At 43.8% G+C, this 15,179-nt stretch overlaps 1 protein-coding gene across 3 annotated transcripts in view; it reads left to right on the forward strand.

The window, feature by feature from the left end:
- The window catches only part of dpp6a (dipeptidyl-peptidase 6a), a 664,537-nt gene that overhangs the window by 295,029 nt on the left and 354,329 nt on the right, over positions 1–15,179 (forward strand). The window lies entirely within an intron of this gene.

The raw sequence follows: 15,179 nt of genomic DNA on the forward strand, positions 1-15,179 counted from the left end.
GTGTGTACCTCGGGCAAATTGCCCCCTTATTGAGCACTAATTGAGGGGAGATACATTAGCTTAGTTTAATTTAGGGATGCAGTGTGCAAACAGGCCCACCGTGTCCATGGCAACCATCAATCACCCGTACACTATTTCTATGTTATCCCACTTTTGCATCCTACAGAGCAATTTACAGAAACTCTATCCTGCAGATAAAAGCCAATTTACAGAAGCCAATTAACCTACAAACCTGCATGGGTTTGGGATGTTTGAGGAATGTGGAACACCCGAAGAAAACCCGCGCGGTCGCTGGGAGCAACTCTACTGCTGCACCACTGTGCCGCCCTTGTGACTAAGCAAATCATCCTCGACTCACTGTCTAATTGTCCAACATGAAGAAGAACATTTTGTAATGTACTTGATCGGGCTGTGATCTACCTTGAGATGACCTGCATTTAGTGATAAGTGGCATGTTATCGGAAATGGATGGTCTTTATGATATTTGTTGAAGACAATTTTTTTTTCTAGATGTATTAAAAATGAAGTCCATATCTTTAACAATTGCAACATAATGTCCCAACTTCGACACTCGATACTCTGACCAATGAAGGCCAATGTACCAAATGCCTTCTTCAGCACCCTAGCTATCTTTGATGCTGCATACAGGAAATGATGTACCTGTACTCCTTGGTCCCTCTGCTCTACAAACCTCCCAAAATATAACACCCTGTGTTAATTTGCATTAAACTCCATTAACCATGTCTTCATCCATTTGCCCAGCTGATCAAGACCCTGTTGTAAATTTTGGTAACCATCTTCACCGTCTCAGATACCACCTACTTTAGTATCATGTGCAAACTTACTACTGATGCCTTGTACATTCCCATCAACGAAGTGGAATAATCTAGAACTGGAGTGAACTCAGATGAACGCGTGATCAATGCATGGCATGAACTCCATGGGCCGAAGGGCCTGTGGCCACACAGTATATTTTAATGAATCTTTTAATTAAAATAATCAGTTCTGGCAACATTTGTTTATGAAGGATGGTGGTGAATGTTGCCAAGACTTGAACCAAAAATGTTCCAAGGGCTGTTCCAATGATATACAAGCTTAAGTTGAATAACATTGGAACAAGTGAAGAGTCATGTCAAGAGTGTTGCACAGCAGAATATGTAAATGTAGTACTCTAAACAATATAATAAATGACAAAAAAACTTTTTTTTCACATATATGTATGTGCGTATAAGTATGTATATACATACATACACATAAAAACGACAATAATAGTGCAAAAAGACAAAATCGATGCCCCCCCCCCAACTATGCAGTTCATATCTTATTTGGAGGTTGTCATGTTTAGTATCCTGATGGTTGTCGTGAAAAAGCTGTTCCTGAACCTGGACACTACAGCTTTCAAGCTCCTGTATCTTCTTCCTAAAGGCAGGAGTGAAATGAGAGTGAGGTCAGGGTGTTGTGGGTCTCTGGTGATGCAGGCTGCCTTTTTGAGGCTGTGACTCTGGTAAACAATGTATGGCCAAGAGTGGGAGTGAGAAGGAGAATTAAAGTGACAGATGAGAGGTGTGGAAGCCCGTGGTTCTGCTTGCAATTTAACTGAGATTTTCCACAATACAGGTATGCAGTCTGCATTTAGATTCCCTATCGCCAAACAGAGAAAACAGCGCACTAAAGTGAAAGAACGTTCTTGTTTTATTCGTTGCCCTTTAGTTTAGTTTAGAATACTAAATGAAACCAGGCCCTTTGGCCCAATGAGTCCATGCTGACCATCCATTGCCCGTCCACACCAGGTCTATGTTGCTCCAGTTTCTCATCCATCCCCTGCACAGTCGGGGCAATTTACAGGGGCCAATTGACCTACAAACCTGCATGTCTTTAGGATATGGGAGGAAACCGGAGTACCCAGAGAAAACCCATGTGGTCGCAGAGAGAACGTATAGACTCCACACAAACAGCACCCGAGGTCTGGATCGAACCGGGGTCTCAGGCACTGTGAGGCAGTGGCTCTAACAGCTGCCGCTCTGCTGCCCTACTTTAGCCCTGCTAATAAAGCTCTACAGAATCGATAAGGAGTGCAAAAATACAGTGCAGAGGAAACGTGCAAGGAACATGAAAGCAACCTGTTAAAATCTTTTATCATTATGTCAAAAAAAAGATGAATGAAAACAAATGTAGATCTCTTATGGTCAGGAACAGGAGAATTTACAATAATGAAGGAATAGCAATCACACCAATGCTCTCGTTTGTCCTCACGGGTACATTTTCAGTAATTCTAGAGAGAAACGTCTCACAAAAACAAGAAATGAAAATGGTAGAAGTAAAACAAAGTTTTGTAGGGCTATAAATCTCCAAGGCTTGTTAATATGCAACCTGCGGTGAGCCATGCAAATACTAGCAGCATTGTTTGTCATCTTCCAGAATTCTATAGATTATGGAGCAATTACTGTAGATGGTGGTGTGACAAACCATTTTAAAAAGGAGTGAAAGAGAAAATGGGTCTGCCTAACATTGGCAGAAGGGAAAATAGTAAGTTATAAGAGCAGCATTCGGCCATTCGACCCACCAAGTCTACTGTATTCAATCATGGCTGATCTATCTTTCCCCCTCAATCCCATTCTCCTGCCCTCTCCCCAAAACCCCTGACATTTGTACTAATCAAGAATCGATCAATCTCAATGCCAGAGTTTAATATAATAAATATGATAAAAGGATGCTTGCAAGATCTCAAAATCAATTAAGTAAAATTAATGCGGATTAATGAAAGAGAAATCACGTTTAACAAAACAACGAGGATGTTGTTGAGATGCAACTGATGGATCTGATAACCAGTGAATGTTATCGGCAACCAGTGAATGGGTTGTATTTGGATTGCCAGATGGCCTTTGCTAAAGCCCCACATCAGAGGCTGGTGGGCAAAGCATGTGGGACTGTAGGAAACATGCTGGGAAGGATTGAAAATCGGGCGTCAGACAGGAAACAGAGAATATGTCAAGAGTGTTTTATTGTCATATGTCCCAGACAGAACAATGAAATTCTTACTTGCAGCTGCACAACAGAATATGTAAATGTAGTACTCTGTAAACAATATAATAAACAAGAACAAAATAGTTCTGTGCATATATTAATCTATGTAGAAAATAGAGTAGAGAATATCTGTAGAGAACATAGATTTCTAGCCACAGAAGGCATTAATGGGTATGGAGAAGGGAAGGGGAATATGGTAGGTACAATGGTCCCATGGCACTATATTGTCACATGTACCGAGGTACTGAGATTTAATTTGTGTGTGCAGTTGAGTAAAAGTATTACGAAACATAAGAATAATCTTAGTTAAGTACAAGTGTATAGGAAAAGTACACGGTGACAGTAAACAAGTCGCAGCGTATTCATACCTTTTTTTTCAATATTCAAGTCTGAAAGTTGTTACAAATGTCGAGATCTCGACTTTACCATAAAAGCCAGTTGTCATGGCCACCGTTGCAGGGTGGGCCTGGCCAAGCGCCGTTGTTGGTGTCCTCCACCACTGCTCCGTGCCGCTGCAGGCCACGTCCCATCCACGGGCTCACTCATTTGGAGCGGCGCCCCATCCAATCGAGCCCCAGGCTGCTTCAGGGCCTTCAGTGGTCCACTCTGCTGACTCCTTGATCCAAACACCATCGTCCCGCGAACCATCGTCCCTCACCTCACCTGGTTACCGTTCAATCTTCGTGCCCCGGGAGAGTCTTGTGCAGCCGACCGTGTACGTCAGATTGCGGATGCTAGAATTGGGAGTGAGACCCAAAACACTAGAGGAACTCAGTGGGTCAGGCAGCAACCCGGAAGGCAGAGGGATAGTCAGCATTTTGGGTCGAGACCCTGCATCCAGACTTGACACACATAACTTAAGGTATGAAGATAAAGAGTCAGCCACGATCAGGCTGAATGGTGAAGTAGGCCTCTCTCTCCATCCCTCCCCCACCCTGGCCATTGCATTAGTTTTATTGATGTCCTGCTAGTTTCACTGTTTGTATCCACTCATTAGCACCTTTTCCACAGCCAACAATGGGCAATTGTGGGCTCCACCTTGCCTTCATCATCGTTGGTGGCTTTGATTTGTTCTTTTCATATCTTTCATTCATTTGTTCTTTATACCTTTTCATACCTCTAATTTCCCTCTCCCCTGACTCTCAGTCTGAAGAAAGGTCTAGACCTGAAACGTCACCTATTCCTTTTCTCCAGTGATGCTGCCTGACCCGCTGAGATACTCCGGCGCTTTGTGTCTCTCTTAGGCCTAATCCTGCTCATTTTTTATTCTCTGTTTCTATTTAGGCCTGTGTAAAAGATTCTTCTGTCAATAGATTATTGCTTGCATTTGTGCCTTTGTAATTGGATACTGAAATTGAAGTACAGTAATGGCGCAATTGGAACTAAAAACAAATATTTTGCACCACCCACTCTCTGTGTCCTTGACTTAGCTGCTTGGCTCTTTTCCTGATTCTCTGGTGCAGCGATAGATTGTCAAAAATCCCAGCGGAGGATGTGAAGTTATAGTGTATGTTACGGACAAAATTGGCTGTTTTAAACATGGCCTTAACTTCCATTCTCTGAAATACAATGATATGATTTGATGGAACACCATGCAAACTTCAAAGAGAATGTTTGACAAGTGAATAGATAAAAGGACTGCGTTGCAATGAAAGGGAAAGCAATATGGAAGATTGCCACACTTAAAGCACCGTGTACTTCTCCTCAATCAAACTTCATTGACAGTGGCAATTGTAATTTGAGTTCCTTTATTTATTCATTGAATGGAGGTGCCTTCAGCAAGGTCAGCCTTTATTATCCACCCATAATTGCCGTGGAATGACTCATAATTGCCTTTGTAAGACCATTTCAGGGTTAGACGCGTTTTAATGGGTCTGTATCCACAAACCGGCATCTGGACACCAGATCTCGGCCCCTGAAGCCACCAGTAAACCAGATGTGCTTTTATGGTACTCCAGAAAATATCACAGTTGGCGTTGCTGAGACCAATTGTTGTTTCCCGATATATTTAGCTAGCTGAATTACAAGTTTACCACATTGACATGGTGATGTTTGAATTTCTGTCCTTGAATCCATTGTGGCGGATTCTAGGTCTACAACAATCACTCGACTAGCCCTTCCCATATTTCCGTTTCTTTGAGATGTTTACCCAATCCCATAGATGTTATGATATTCGGTTAGGCTTTTTAATCTTTTGACCTAGCCAGATTTAATTAAGTCTAGACTAATGAGCTTAGTCTGGCATGGTGTTTGGCACAGACATGTCGGCCAAAGGGCCTCTTCCTGTGCTGCACCTTTCAATGTAATATTGAAGATTACAAAATAAATGGTTTGTTCAGATGACCAATTTTCTTCTTTGAGGGAGAGTGCATTGGAAATTACAGTTAGTTTTGAGGGGTGTCTGTATGGAGTTTGCACGTTCTCCTTATGACTACGCGGGTTTTCTCCGGGTGCACCGGTTTACTCCCACTTCGCGATGACATGCGGGTTTGTGGGTTAATGGCTTTTATAGAAATTGCCCCCAGCGTGTAGGATAGAACTAGTGTACGGGAGATTAGCGTGGACTTGGTGGGCTGAGTCACTCACTGTATCTCTAAATCTAAAACTAAAACTATAAAACCAATACTGCTCAATAATACTAATGGATACAAAAGATCTGAACCTATCTTTGGATGCATTTAAGGTGGAGTTCAGGTCGGGTATTATGGAATAGTGAAGGGAGGTCACGATGGGGCAGTGGTAGAGTTGATGCCTTACAGCGAATGCAGCTCCGGAGACCCGGGTTCAATCCCAACCACGGGTGCTGTCCGTACGTTCTCCCTGTGACCTGTGTGGGTTATTTCCGAGATTTTCGGTTTTCACCCACACTCCAAAGACCTACAGGTTCATAAGTTAATTGGCTTGGTAAATGTAACAAATGTCTCTAGTGGGTGTAGGATAGTGTTAACGTGCGGGGATCGCTGGTTGGCGCAGACCCGGTGGGCCGAATGGCCTGTATCTCTATCTGTATCTTTAGAGATACGGGCTGTATCTCTAAACTAAACTAAACCCACTTGTTAGTTTTGTATTTCCTTACAACATTGAAGGATTCAAGCCAAATCAAATGTCTTGTCTATGGTGAGGCACAGGTACAATGAAAGACTTACTCACAGTACTACCACAGGGAGACAGACCCTGGCAACACACAAAAACATAAAATGGAATAAAAAAGAACTGCAAATGCTGGTTTACGTAGTGTATGGGTGATCGATGGGCAACCCAGACTCGGTGGGCTGAAGGGCCTGTTTCCGTGCTGCATCTCTAAAACTATAAACTGTAACCATGCTGATTACATGGTAGACACAAAATGCTCACAAAACGCAGCATCTCAGTTGGGTTGGGACCATTCTTCAGACTTGCATTTTCAGACCCAAAAACACAACTTGTACACAAATTATACATGTATTGCACACGTATTCGGAAAGACTGTGGAAGAAAAAGACTGTGACATTAATGCAAAACACAATTATAAAATAAGTCTGTGGTAGTTCAAGAGATAGTCCGATAGTTCGTAAGATTAGGATTGTGCAGGTCAGTTCATGAATCTGATGTTAGTAGGAAAGTCGCTGTTCCCAAACTTGGTGGTGTGGGATGTCAGACGTGTATCTTCTGCACAATGGTAGCAGCGAGAAGAGGGTCTTATCTGGATTATGGAGATCGTTGATGATAGATGCCACTTTATAGAGGCAGCACCACATATAGATACTTTCAATGGTGGGATGGGCTGGTCCCATGCTAAACCGGGTTGAGTCCATCACTCTCTGCTGTTCCTTATACTCCTGTGCATTTCGTTGTCTCTGTACTGACACTGACAATGACAATTAAAATCGAATCTGAATCTGAATTGGATTGGAACTGCCATACCAGGCCGTAGTGTAACCAGAAAGGATGGTTGGATTCCACAGGGCATCTGTAGATGTTTGGTGGACTATTCAATGACATGCTGAATGTCTCGGGGAGTAGTCGGAGAGGGCAGCAAAGTGGCACAGTGGTAGAGTTGTTACAGTACAGTGCCCGAGACCCGGGTTCAATTCTGACTCTGGGTGCTGTCAGTGCGTTCTCCCTGTGAATGCGTCTCCAAAGACGTACAGAGCACCCAGAGAAAACTCCATTGGTCAGGATCGAACCCAGGTCCCCGGCGTTGGAGGGCAGCAACTCTACCGTTGCGCCACCGTGCCGCCCCTGGTGATTGGAGCTTTGAGGCAGCAGCGCCACGATGCCATGATGCCACTCCCATGTCTTTGTCTCCCAAACAGTTATCAAATACATAAAGGCTACAATCGCATTACCGCTACACCTTCTAAATAAATATGTTGATTTCTCTGTGATCAATAACCCATTAGTTTCTGATAAATGTGCAAAGCAAGGGGTGCATTTCCACTCATTCATATTCAATAGGTGGAACGCCTAACGTATTACAGTCATTGGTCTTCTCACGGAGACATGTCCATACATCAAGAACACGCAGTGTCCTCACCAGGAATGACCCGAATGACAGCTGATGTTGCTGCAGCCGTTCACCGATGAACGAGCCATTTCCCTAATATTTGCTTTTCCTGAAAGCTCACAACGGATCGCAGCTCGGGCTACAATCAGCAAAAATAAAATCTGATTAGTTTTGTTGTTTGCCGTGTAATCTTTCCCTCCTCAGTGAGATAACTGTTGTGGAGTCACTGCCTCGTCCATCGCTGAATACCATACATGTGCTGGACTGTTAAAAAATAAATAGACAACTCCACATAGAGAGCTGGTGGACGTTTAAAAATAAATAGGCAACTCCACATGGAGCTGCTATCTCACAGCACTACAGACACATGTTCGATCCTGACCTAGGCTGCTGAGTACTCGGAGAAAGCCCATGCGCAATGATAGTAGAACAAGAGCCTTCTATGATCTTTGCCCATCTGGTTCTGGTTCTAGTTGATTACTGCGCTAACACCTCATCAGTGGTTATCTCGTGCAGGGAGTGAGTAGAGTAGTGATTAAATTTTGAAGTGGGCCATTTTGACCAAGTTGCGGAGATCTAGTTGCTCAATCCCCTTTTTAAATGACAACATTGGGAGCAGCACGGTGTATTGGGTGGTAACCTATTCCAATCCCTCATCGTCCTTGGGTAAAGGGAATATTGGTAGCAAGGTTTATTGAAATTTAGCGAGTTGATGATGTACGGACTGCTATTTTGTCTTGTTTCATGGCAGTTGGTATTCTGGGATGACGGGAGATTTGATGCCGTGATTTTGGGAATCTCCTTGTAAATTGCAATATGTCTTAGCCTGATTCTGCGGACCTCTAGGGTATCCCATCCGAGAGAAGTCAGCATATTATTCACGCTTGATTTGCGCTTCTAGTCATTACGTACAAAGCGGGCTGCTCGGCGTTGTACTTTCTCCAGAGTGATCTTGTTGTTGTCGATCCCTTCTGGCTCCACAATACTCCAATTTGGACCTGACCAAGGACTTGTGGGCATTCTCTTTGACGAATGTACTACATGCGTGATACAGGGAGAACCTACAAACCTGCACGTCTTTGGGATGAAACCGGAGAAAACCTACATGGTCACCGGGAGAACGTACGAACTCCAGACAGACAGTATCCTAACTTCCATCGCAGTTAGGATGGAACCCGGGTCTCTGGGGCAACTCTACATGGCACGGTGGCGTAGTGGTAGAACTACTGCCTTACAGCGCCAGAGACCCGGTTTGATCCTGACTATGTGTGCGTGTCTGTACGGTGTTTGTATGTTCTCCCCATGACTTGCATGTCTTCTCCGAGATCTTCGGTTTCCTCCAAAGATGTACAGGTTTGTAGGTTAATTGGCTTGGTATAAATGTAAAAGAAATGTCCCTAATGTGTGCAGGATAGCATAAATGTGCAGGGGTCGCTGGTCGGTGCGGTCTCGGTGGGCCGAAGGGCCTGTTTCCACGCTGTATCTCTAAACTAAATTAAAACTAAACTAAACTACCACATTGCCACTGAGTTCTGATTTGTGGTGGGGCGGTGCAATGCGCTTCTCAATAGGTGAAGGTCCATTTTAATGCTTCGTATTTTGCCTATTTCTATCTGGGAGGTGGGGAATGGAAATTAAGATGGTGAGAATGAATCAACAATTATTGTCGAGCCTGAATAACGTTGAGGCCAACATGCAGGACCAGCTTGGATTTTATCATTGGACCGTTGACATCAGTTTCCGATTTTGCCGAGATATTCAGGTTTACATGTGGACAGGAGAGATTCGGAGGGATATGAGCTAAGCGTGGTACTCGCTTAGATGGGGTATTTTGGTTGGCATGAACTAATTGGGTCGAAGGGCCTTTTTCCATGCTGTTTAATTCCGCAGTTCTATGGCATTAGAAGCCAGTACCACAACAATTAAGATCCTATATTGGTTTATAAAACATAGCACATAGAACTGTACAGCAGTGGAATACTGAGCACAGGTTCATTCAAAATCGATTCCTCTACTTTAGCCAAAAGCTTCTGTGCATTTACCCTGGCACACTTTGTAATTCTGTATCAGATTAAATGTAATAAAGATCTGTATTTATATGCCACCTTCAATGCAGTTAAAATGGGCGGCACAGTGGTGCAGCTGATAGAGCTCTGACTCGTAGCACCAGAGACCCCATACAATCCTGACATTAGTTGCTGTCTGTGTGGAGTTTGCACGTCCACCGTGTGACAGCGTGGGTTTTCTCCAGGTGCTCTGGTTTCCTCTCGCGTCCGAAAGCCATGCGAGTTTGGCTTCTGTAAATTTCCTCCTAGTTTGTAGGGAGTAGATGAGAAAATGGGATAACTTTGAACTAGCCTGAATGGTGGTCGATGGTCGGCATGGACTCGGTGGTCTGAAGGACCTGTTTCCATGCCATGCCTTTCAATCAGTCAACCCCACAGGCACCATAAAAATGGCACCTCTAGCTTTAATGAATCAGCATTCTCTACATTATTAAGATCGACACAAAGTGCTGGAGCAACTCAGCGAGACAGGCAGCATCTCTGGAGAAAAGGAACTGGTGACGTTTTCGACTGTCCTCGAGTCGGAAGAAGGGTTCTGACCAGAAGCTTCACCTGGTCTTTTTCTCCAGAGATGCTGCCTGTCCCACTGAGTTGCTCCAGCACTTTGTCTCTATCTTCAGTATAAACCAGCATCTACTTCCAGTTCCTTCCTACACTCGGCATTATTAATATTCAGCTAAGTTTCCAATTAACTTTTTATTCACTTTTCATGATCTATAGATTCAATATCTATAAATATTTTAAACAACTCTTTTGAACAGTAACAAATTTATGTTCAGTTAGATTTTTTTTCCTCTCGCGTCTTGCCAAGTTATGTCATTGAGTGGACTCTATTCCGTGTACTGCTAATTGGTGTCCAGTGTTGAAACTGGTTTGTCTGATGGTGCTTGAGGCAGTGAAAGTAATGAGACCAGTTAAAGGGCATCTTGCTCAATATTCAGTCACAGTGAATGTATCTGGCCAAGTCTCAAATAAGTCAAGACTTGGGATGTGCTCAGGGTTACGGGTGCAATGTATTTGCCAAGCCATCTGGAGGTGGCTATTTCTGGGAGTTTTTTTTTTTAACACCCAGACACTTACCCAGAACCTGATTCTGACTCCGAGCTGAAGCCAGAGAGAATGACATCACATGTTCGAGCAGGAGTCGGGTTCAGAAGCTTCAGCCGGAGTTAAGTGCAGATGAACAGAAAATAAGATATGAAAGCAGGAACAGGTGTTATAGCTGTTTGATCCCGTTCCTTTGCTTCTTTGTTTGGTAGGATCACAGCAAATTCTTAAATTGTCCTCTTTCCAATGATTCAATGGTGCATTATTGTCACAAGTGCAAATGCACAGTGAAATGCTTTCCTTACATACAGTTCAGTAAAGTATTGCCATATCTAAACACAATCCCCAATTAAAAACAGTGTACAGCAATAGTCTACTGAGCCCGCATGCAAGAGGCATCGGGTTCTGTTGCCATTTTCAAAGTCCAGTCCGCGCTCAAGATCTTATGAGCGGTGCCCAATTCAAGTGAGCCCCAGGCTGCTGCTGGGCCTCCAGCCATCGCCTTCCTTGGTCGTGTAGATCTACTAGCAAACCATTGTCCCTCTCCTTGCCCGGCCTGATCACCAAGCCCCATAACTTCCTACAGGGTTGATGTACCTAGATGGTTGGTCAGGACCACTCTCTAGTTGTTGATAGAATGGTTCAGTTGCCTGATAACAGCTGGGAAGTAACTGTCCTTGAAAGGTGAAAGCATAATAATTACTATGAAGTCTGGTGGAACAACTTGACCAGAGGTAGTCAGGAACAAATTGCCATAGAAAAGTTGAATATAAATTGGAACAGAGGATGAGAGAAATTAGTACCTATTGAGTTGTAAGTTTGTAAACTGGCATCTTAATTGGTAACTCAATGAATATTCAGAATCATATTCTAAATTCATATTCTACAGACTGAAGAGGGGTCCTGAACTGAAACATCAGCTATCCATGTTCTCCAGGAATAATGCCTAACCTGCTGAGTTACTCATGCAATTTGTGTCCTTTTTTGTAAACCAGCATTTGCAGTTCCCTGTTCAGAATTCAGAAGCATATTGTACATTCCAAATTCAGAAGCATATTGGATGGATCCTTGAAGGGATAGAGGAACAAGTGGATTAACTGTGGTGTGAACAACCTTCGTGGGCAACCAATATATTGATCCCACGGTGCATCAACTACAATTGTCTGTGCTTGTTGCATTTTTAACTATTTTTATCTGTGCATCTAGACATAGAGAGCTTGGGTGGCACGGTGGAGCAGCAGTAGAGCTACTGCCTTTCAGCGCCAGAGATCCGGGTTCCATCCTGACCACGGGTGCTATCTGTACGGAATTTGAATGTTTTCCACGTGACCTGCGTGGGTTTTTCCGGATGCTCATCTTTCCTCCCACACTCCAAAGACATAGAGGTTTGTAGGTTGGTGTCTTTGGTAGAAAAAACTGTAGGATAGAGCTAGTGTATGGGGTGATCGCTGATTGGCACATACTTGGTGGGCCGAAGGACTTTTTTTCCCGCACTGTAGCTCTAAGGCCTAATGCTATCTTAATAATAGACCGATACACAGTCATCAACGTCTCATCTGCGTTTGAGAGTCACAGGATTTTAGGGTCTTACAGTGCAGGGAGACCCATCAAGCCTATTGCGTCTACAATGACCATCCAGCATTCGTTCACACTGGTTCTAGACTGATTCCATTTTATTCTCTCCACGTTTTCAGGGTCATGATCCTAGTCGCATCTTTTTCTGCCATGTCAGTGGTGCTTGGGCAATTCACACCATCACTGAGAACAGTATCTGCTATATCTCGTTGTGGGCTCCTGTATATCGGCGACACCCAGCGCAGACAAGCACGATTATTTTGTTGAACACTTACACTCAGACCGCCTTGGCCTACGCAATCTCCTGGATGTAAAATAATTTAAACTCCCAGTCCCATTCCCATTCAGACCATTTTTATCCTGGGCCTCATCCACTGTCAGAGTGGGGCCACACGCAAATTGGAGTAACAGTACCCCATCTTTCGCTTGGGCAGCTTGCAACCTAGCGGTATGAACGTTGATTTCAAGTAAGCCCTGCATTCCCTCTGTTCCCTCCTCCCCCACACTATTCATCCTACGAGTTGCTCTGTTCACATCACTGCATCCCTTTGTTATACGTTCATAAGTTATAGGAGGAGAATTAGGCCATTTGGCCCATCAAGTCGACTCTGGCATTCAATCATGGCCAAACTATCTATCAATCCAATTCTCCTGCCTTCTCCCCTAAACCCCTGACACCTACACTAATCAAGAATCTATCAATCTCTGCCTTATAAATATCAATTGACACAGCCTTCCATGGCACCTCTTCCCCAGCCAACAATTGACCATTATGGGCTCCACCCTTCCTTGGTCATCTGTTGTTGGCCCTGCTTTGTTCTGGCCTTTTCCTACCTCCAGTTTTCTCCTCCTCTACTTTCAGTCTGAAGACGGGTACCGACCCAAAGCATTATCCATCATTTTTTTCCAGAGATGCTGCCTGACCTGCTGAGTTACTCCAGCACTTTGTGTGTGTGTGTATATATTCAATCTTTCATGTCAGTGTTAGCTTCTCACCAGACAGTCTAGTCATCAACGGAGTCGCAGGGAACACATCCCCTGAATGTTTCATGCACCACTGCCTGAAATATTGAAGTGCACATTCCTGCATTATTAATGATGGCTTTAAATAAGTTTAACAGCGTTGGATCAGATTCAGAAAAGTTTATACCAGCAAATGTTCCACCTCTAAAACTGCTCTAGCTTGGTAGCTGGCAGTGGTTAGTCAAATATTTAAATGGCAGTGAAAGGGCAAGAGTTTTACTGACTGAACAAAAATGGGCGGAGAGATCAAACTCATTGCACCAGATGTGGGCTTTGATGACAGAGATGGTCTCATGGGCGTGAGGTGGTTTCAATCGCCAGCCAACCGGTGTTTGTCCCCACCTCACTTTCCGTGTGAAGAAGGGTCCTGACCTGAAACGTCGCCTATCCTTTTTCTCCAAAGATGCTGCCTGACCCATTGAATTACACCAGCGTTTTGTGTCTATCTTTTATGCATTTCAACCTCTGAGCTACCTTCTTGTCTCCTCGTAAGGGGGACCCTTAAAACAAAAAAAGTGCTGGAGGGTGGCTCTGTGGCGCAGCGATAGAGTCGCTGCCTTACAGCACCAGAGACCCAGGTTCGATCCTAACTGCGGGTGCTGTCTGGACGGAGTTTGCATGTTCTCCGCGTGCCACACTCTAAAGATGTTCAGGTTATCAGTGGATATTATTTAAGGCAGCGATACATAGATTTGTGATTGGTACAGGTGTCAGAGGTTATGGGGAGAATACAGGAGAATGGGGTTAGGAGGGAAAGATAGATCAGCCATGATTGACTGGCGGAGTAGACTTGATGGGCTGAATGGCCTAATTCTACTATTCCTTATGACCTTGTGAGGTTTGTAGGTTAATTGGCTTTTGTAAAATTGTAAATTGTCCCTAGTATGTAGGATGGTGCAAGCATACCAGGTGATCGCTGGACGGAGCGGTCTCGGTGAGCCGTGCTGTATCTCTAAGCCAAACTAAATTAAAAATTTTAAAATAAGGATCTATGGAAATTATTGAGGTTGTAAAATTTGCTCAATCATGTAAGGATTTGTCTTTCTTGCTTGTCCTCACTTGCGGTATTTACAACAGAGTTGCATTGTGGACAGAAATGATGGGAAATCTTTCAACTTCACAGAGAAATAGTCAGCACCAGTGAAACTCTACCTACCTCCATTTCCACCTTCTCACTTGTTCACCAGCACGCAATCAACAAAAGTCAGCTTGCAATTAATGCACACAATAGGACACAAAGTGCTGGAGTAACTGAACGAGCCAGGCCATCTCTGGAGGACATGGACGGGTGATGTTTTGGCTGGAGACCCTTCCTTCTAAAGGACGTCCCTTTAGAAAGGAGATGATTTGGAATTGATTTTGCTGGAGTGTGGTTAATCTCTGGAATTAATTGCCACAGATGATGTGGTGGCCATGTTAGTGGGTATTTGAATAGCAGAGATTGCCAGGTTCTTGATTAGTAAAGGTGCCAACGGTTACGGGGAGAAGGCAGGAGAATGGGGAAAAATAGATCAGCTATGATTGAATGGCAGAGCAGACTCGATGGGCCCTACACTTCTTTGTTTCTACCAACATACAATTGGGTTCAAAATGCATCCAAGTATCCGAGTCATTTTTAGACACAGAATCCAAATGTAAATATCACGATCTTGGTACATGAGCATCCAGATCACAAATGCTGTTGACTTTGAAGGGTGATCTTCCACAAGCTCTTTGATCTGGTCATGGATTAATGACCATGGATTAAGTTCATGGATTACTTTGTTACACGGATGGTTCTCTGTAGAACTCGACACAGATCGTTGCTGCTTATTCCCTGCTTTACAACTATTCGCCTACATGCTCGAGCTAATATATAGTGGCAATTTAATCAACGTCAATGATTTGGATGAGGGCAAGATTAGCAAGTTTGCTGATGATACAAAAGTTAGTGATTTTGCAGATAGTGAAGATGGTTG

The sequence above is a fragment of the Leucoraja erinacea genome, chromosome 2, assembly GCF_028641065.1.
Source record: "Leucoraja erinacea ecotype New England chromosome 2, Leri_hhj_1, whole genome shotgun sequence".
In the NCBI taxonomy this organism is placed as follows: domain Eukaryota; kingdom Metazoa; phylum Chordata; class Chondrichthyes; order Rajiformes; family Rajidae; genus Leucoraja; species Leucoraja erinaceus.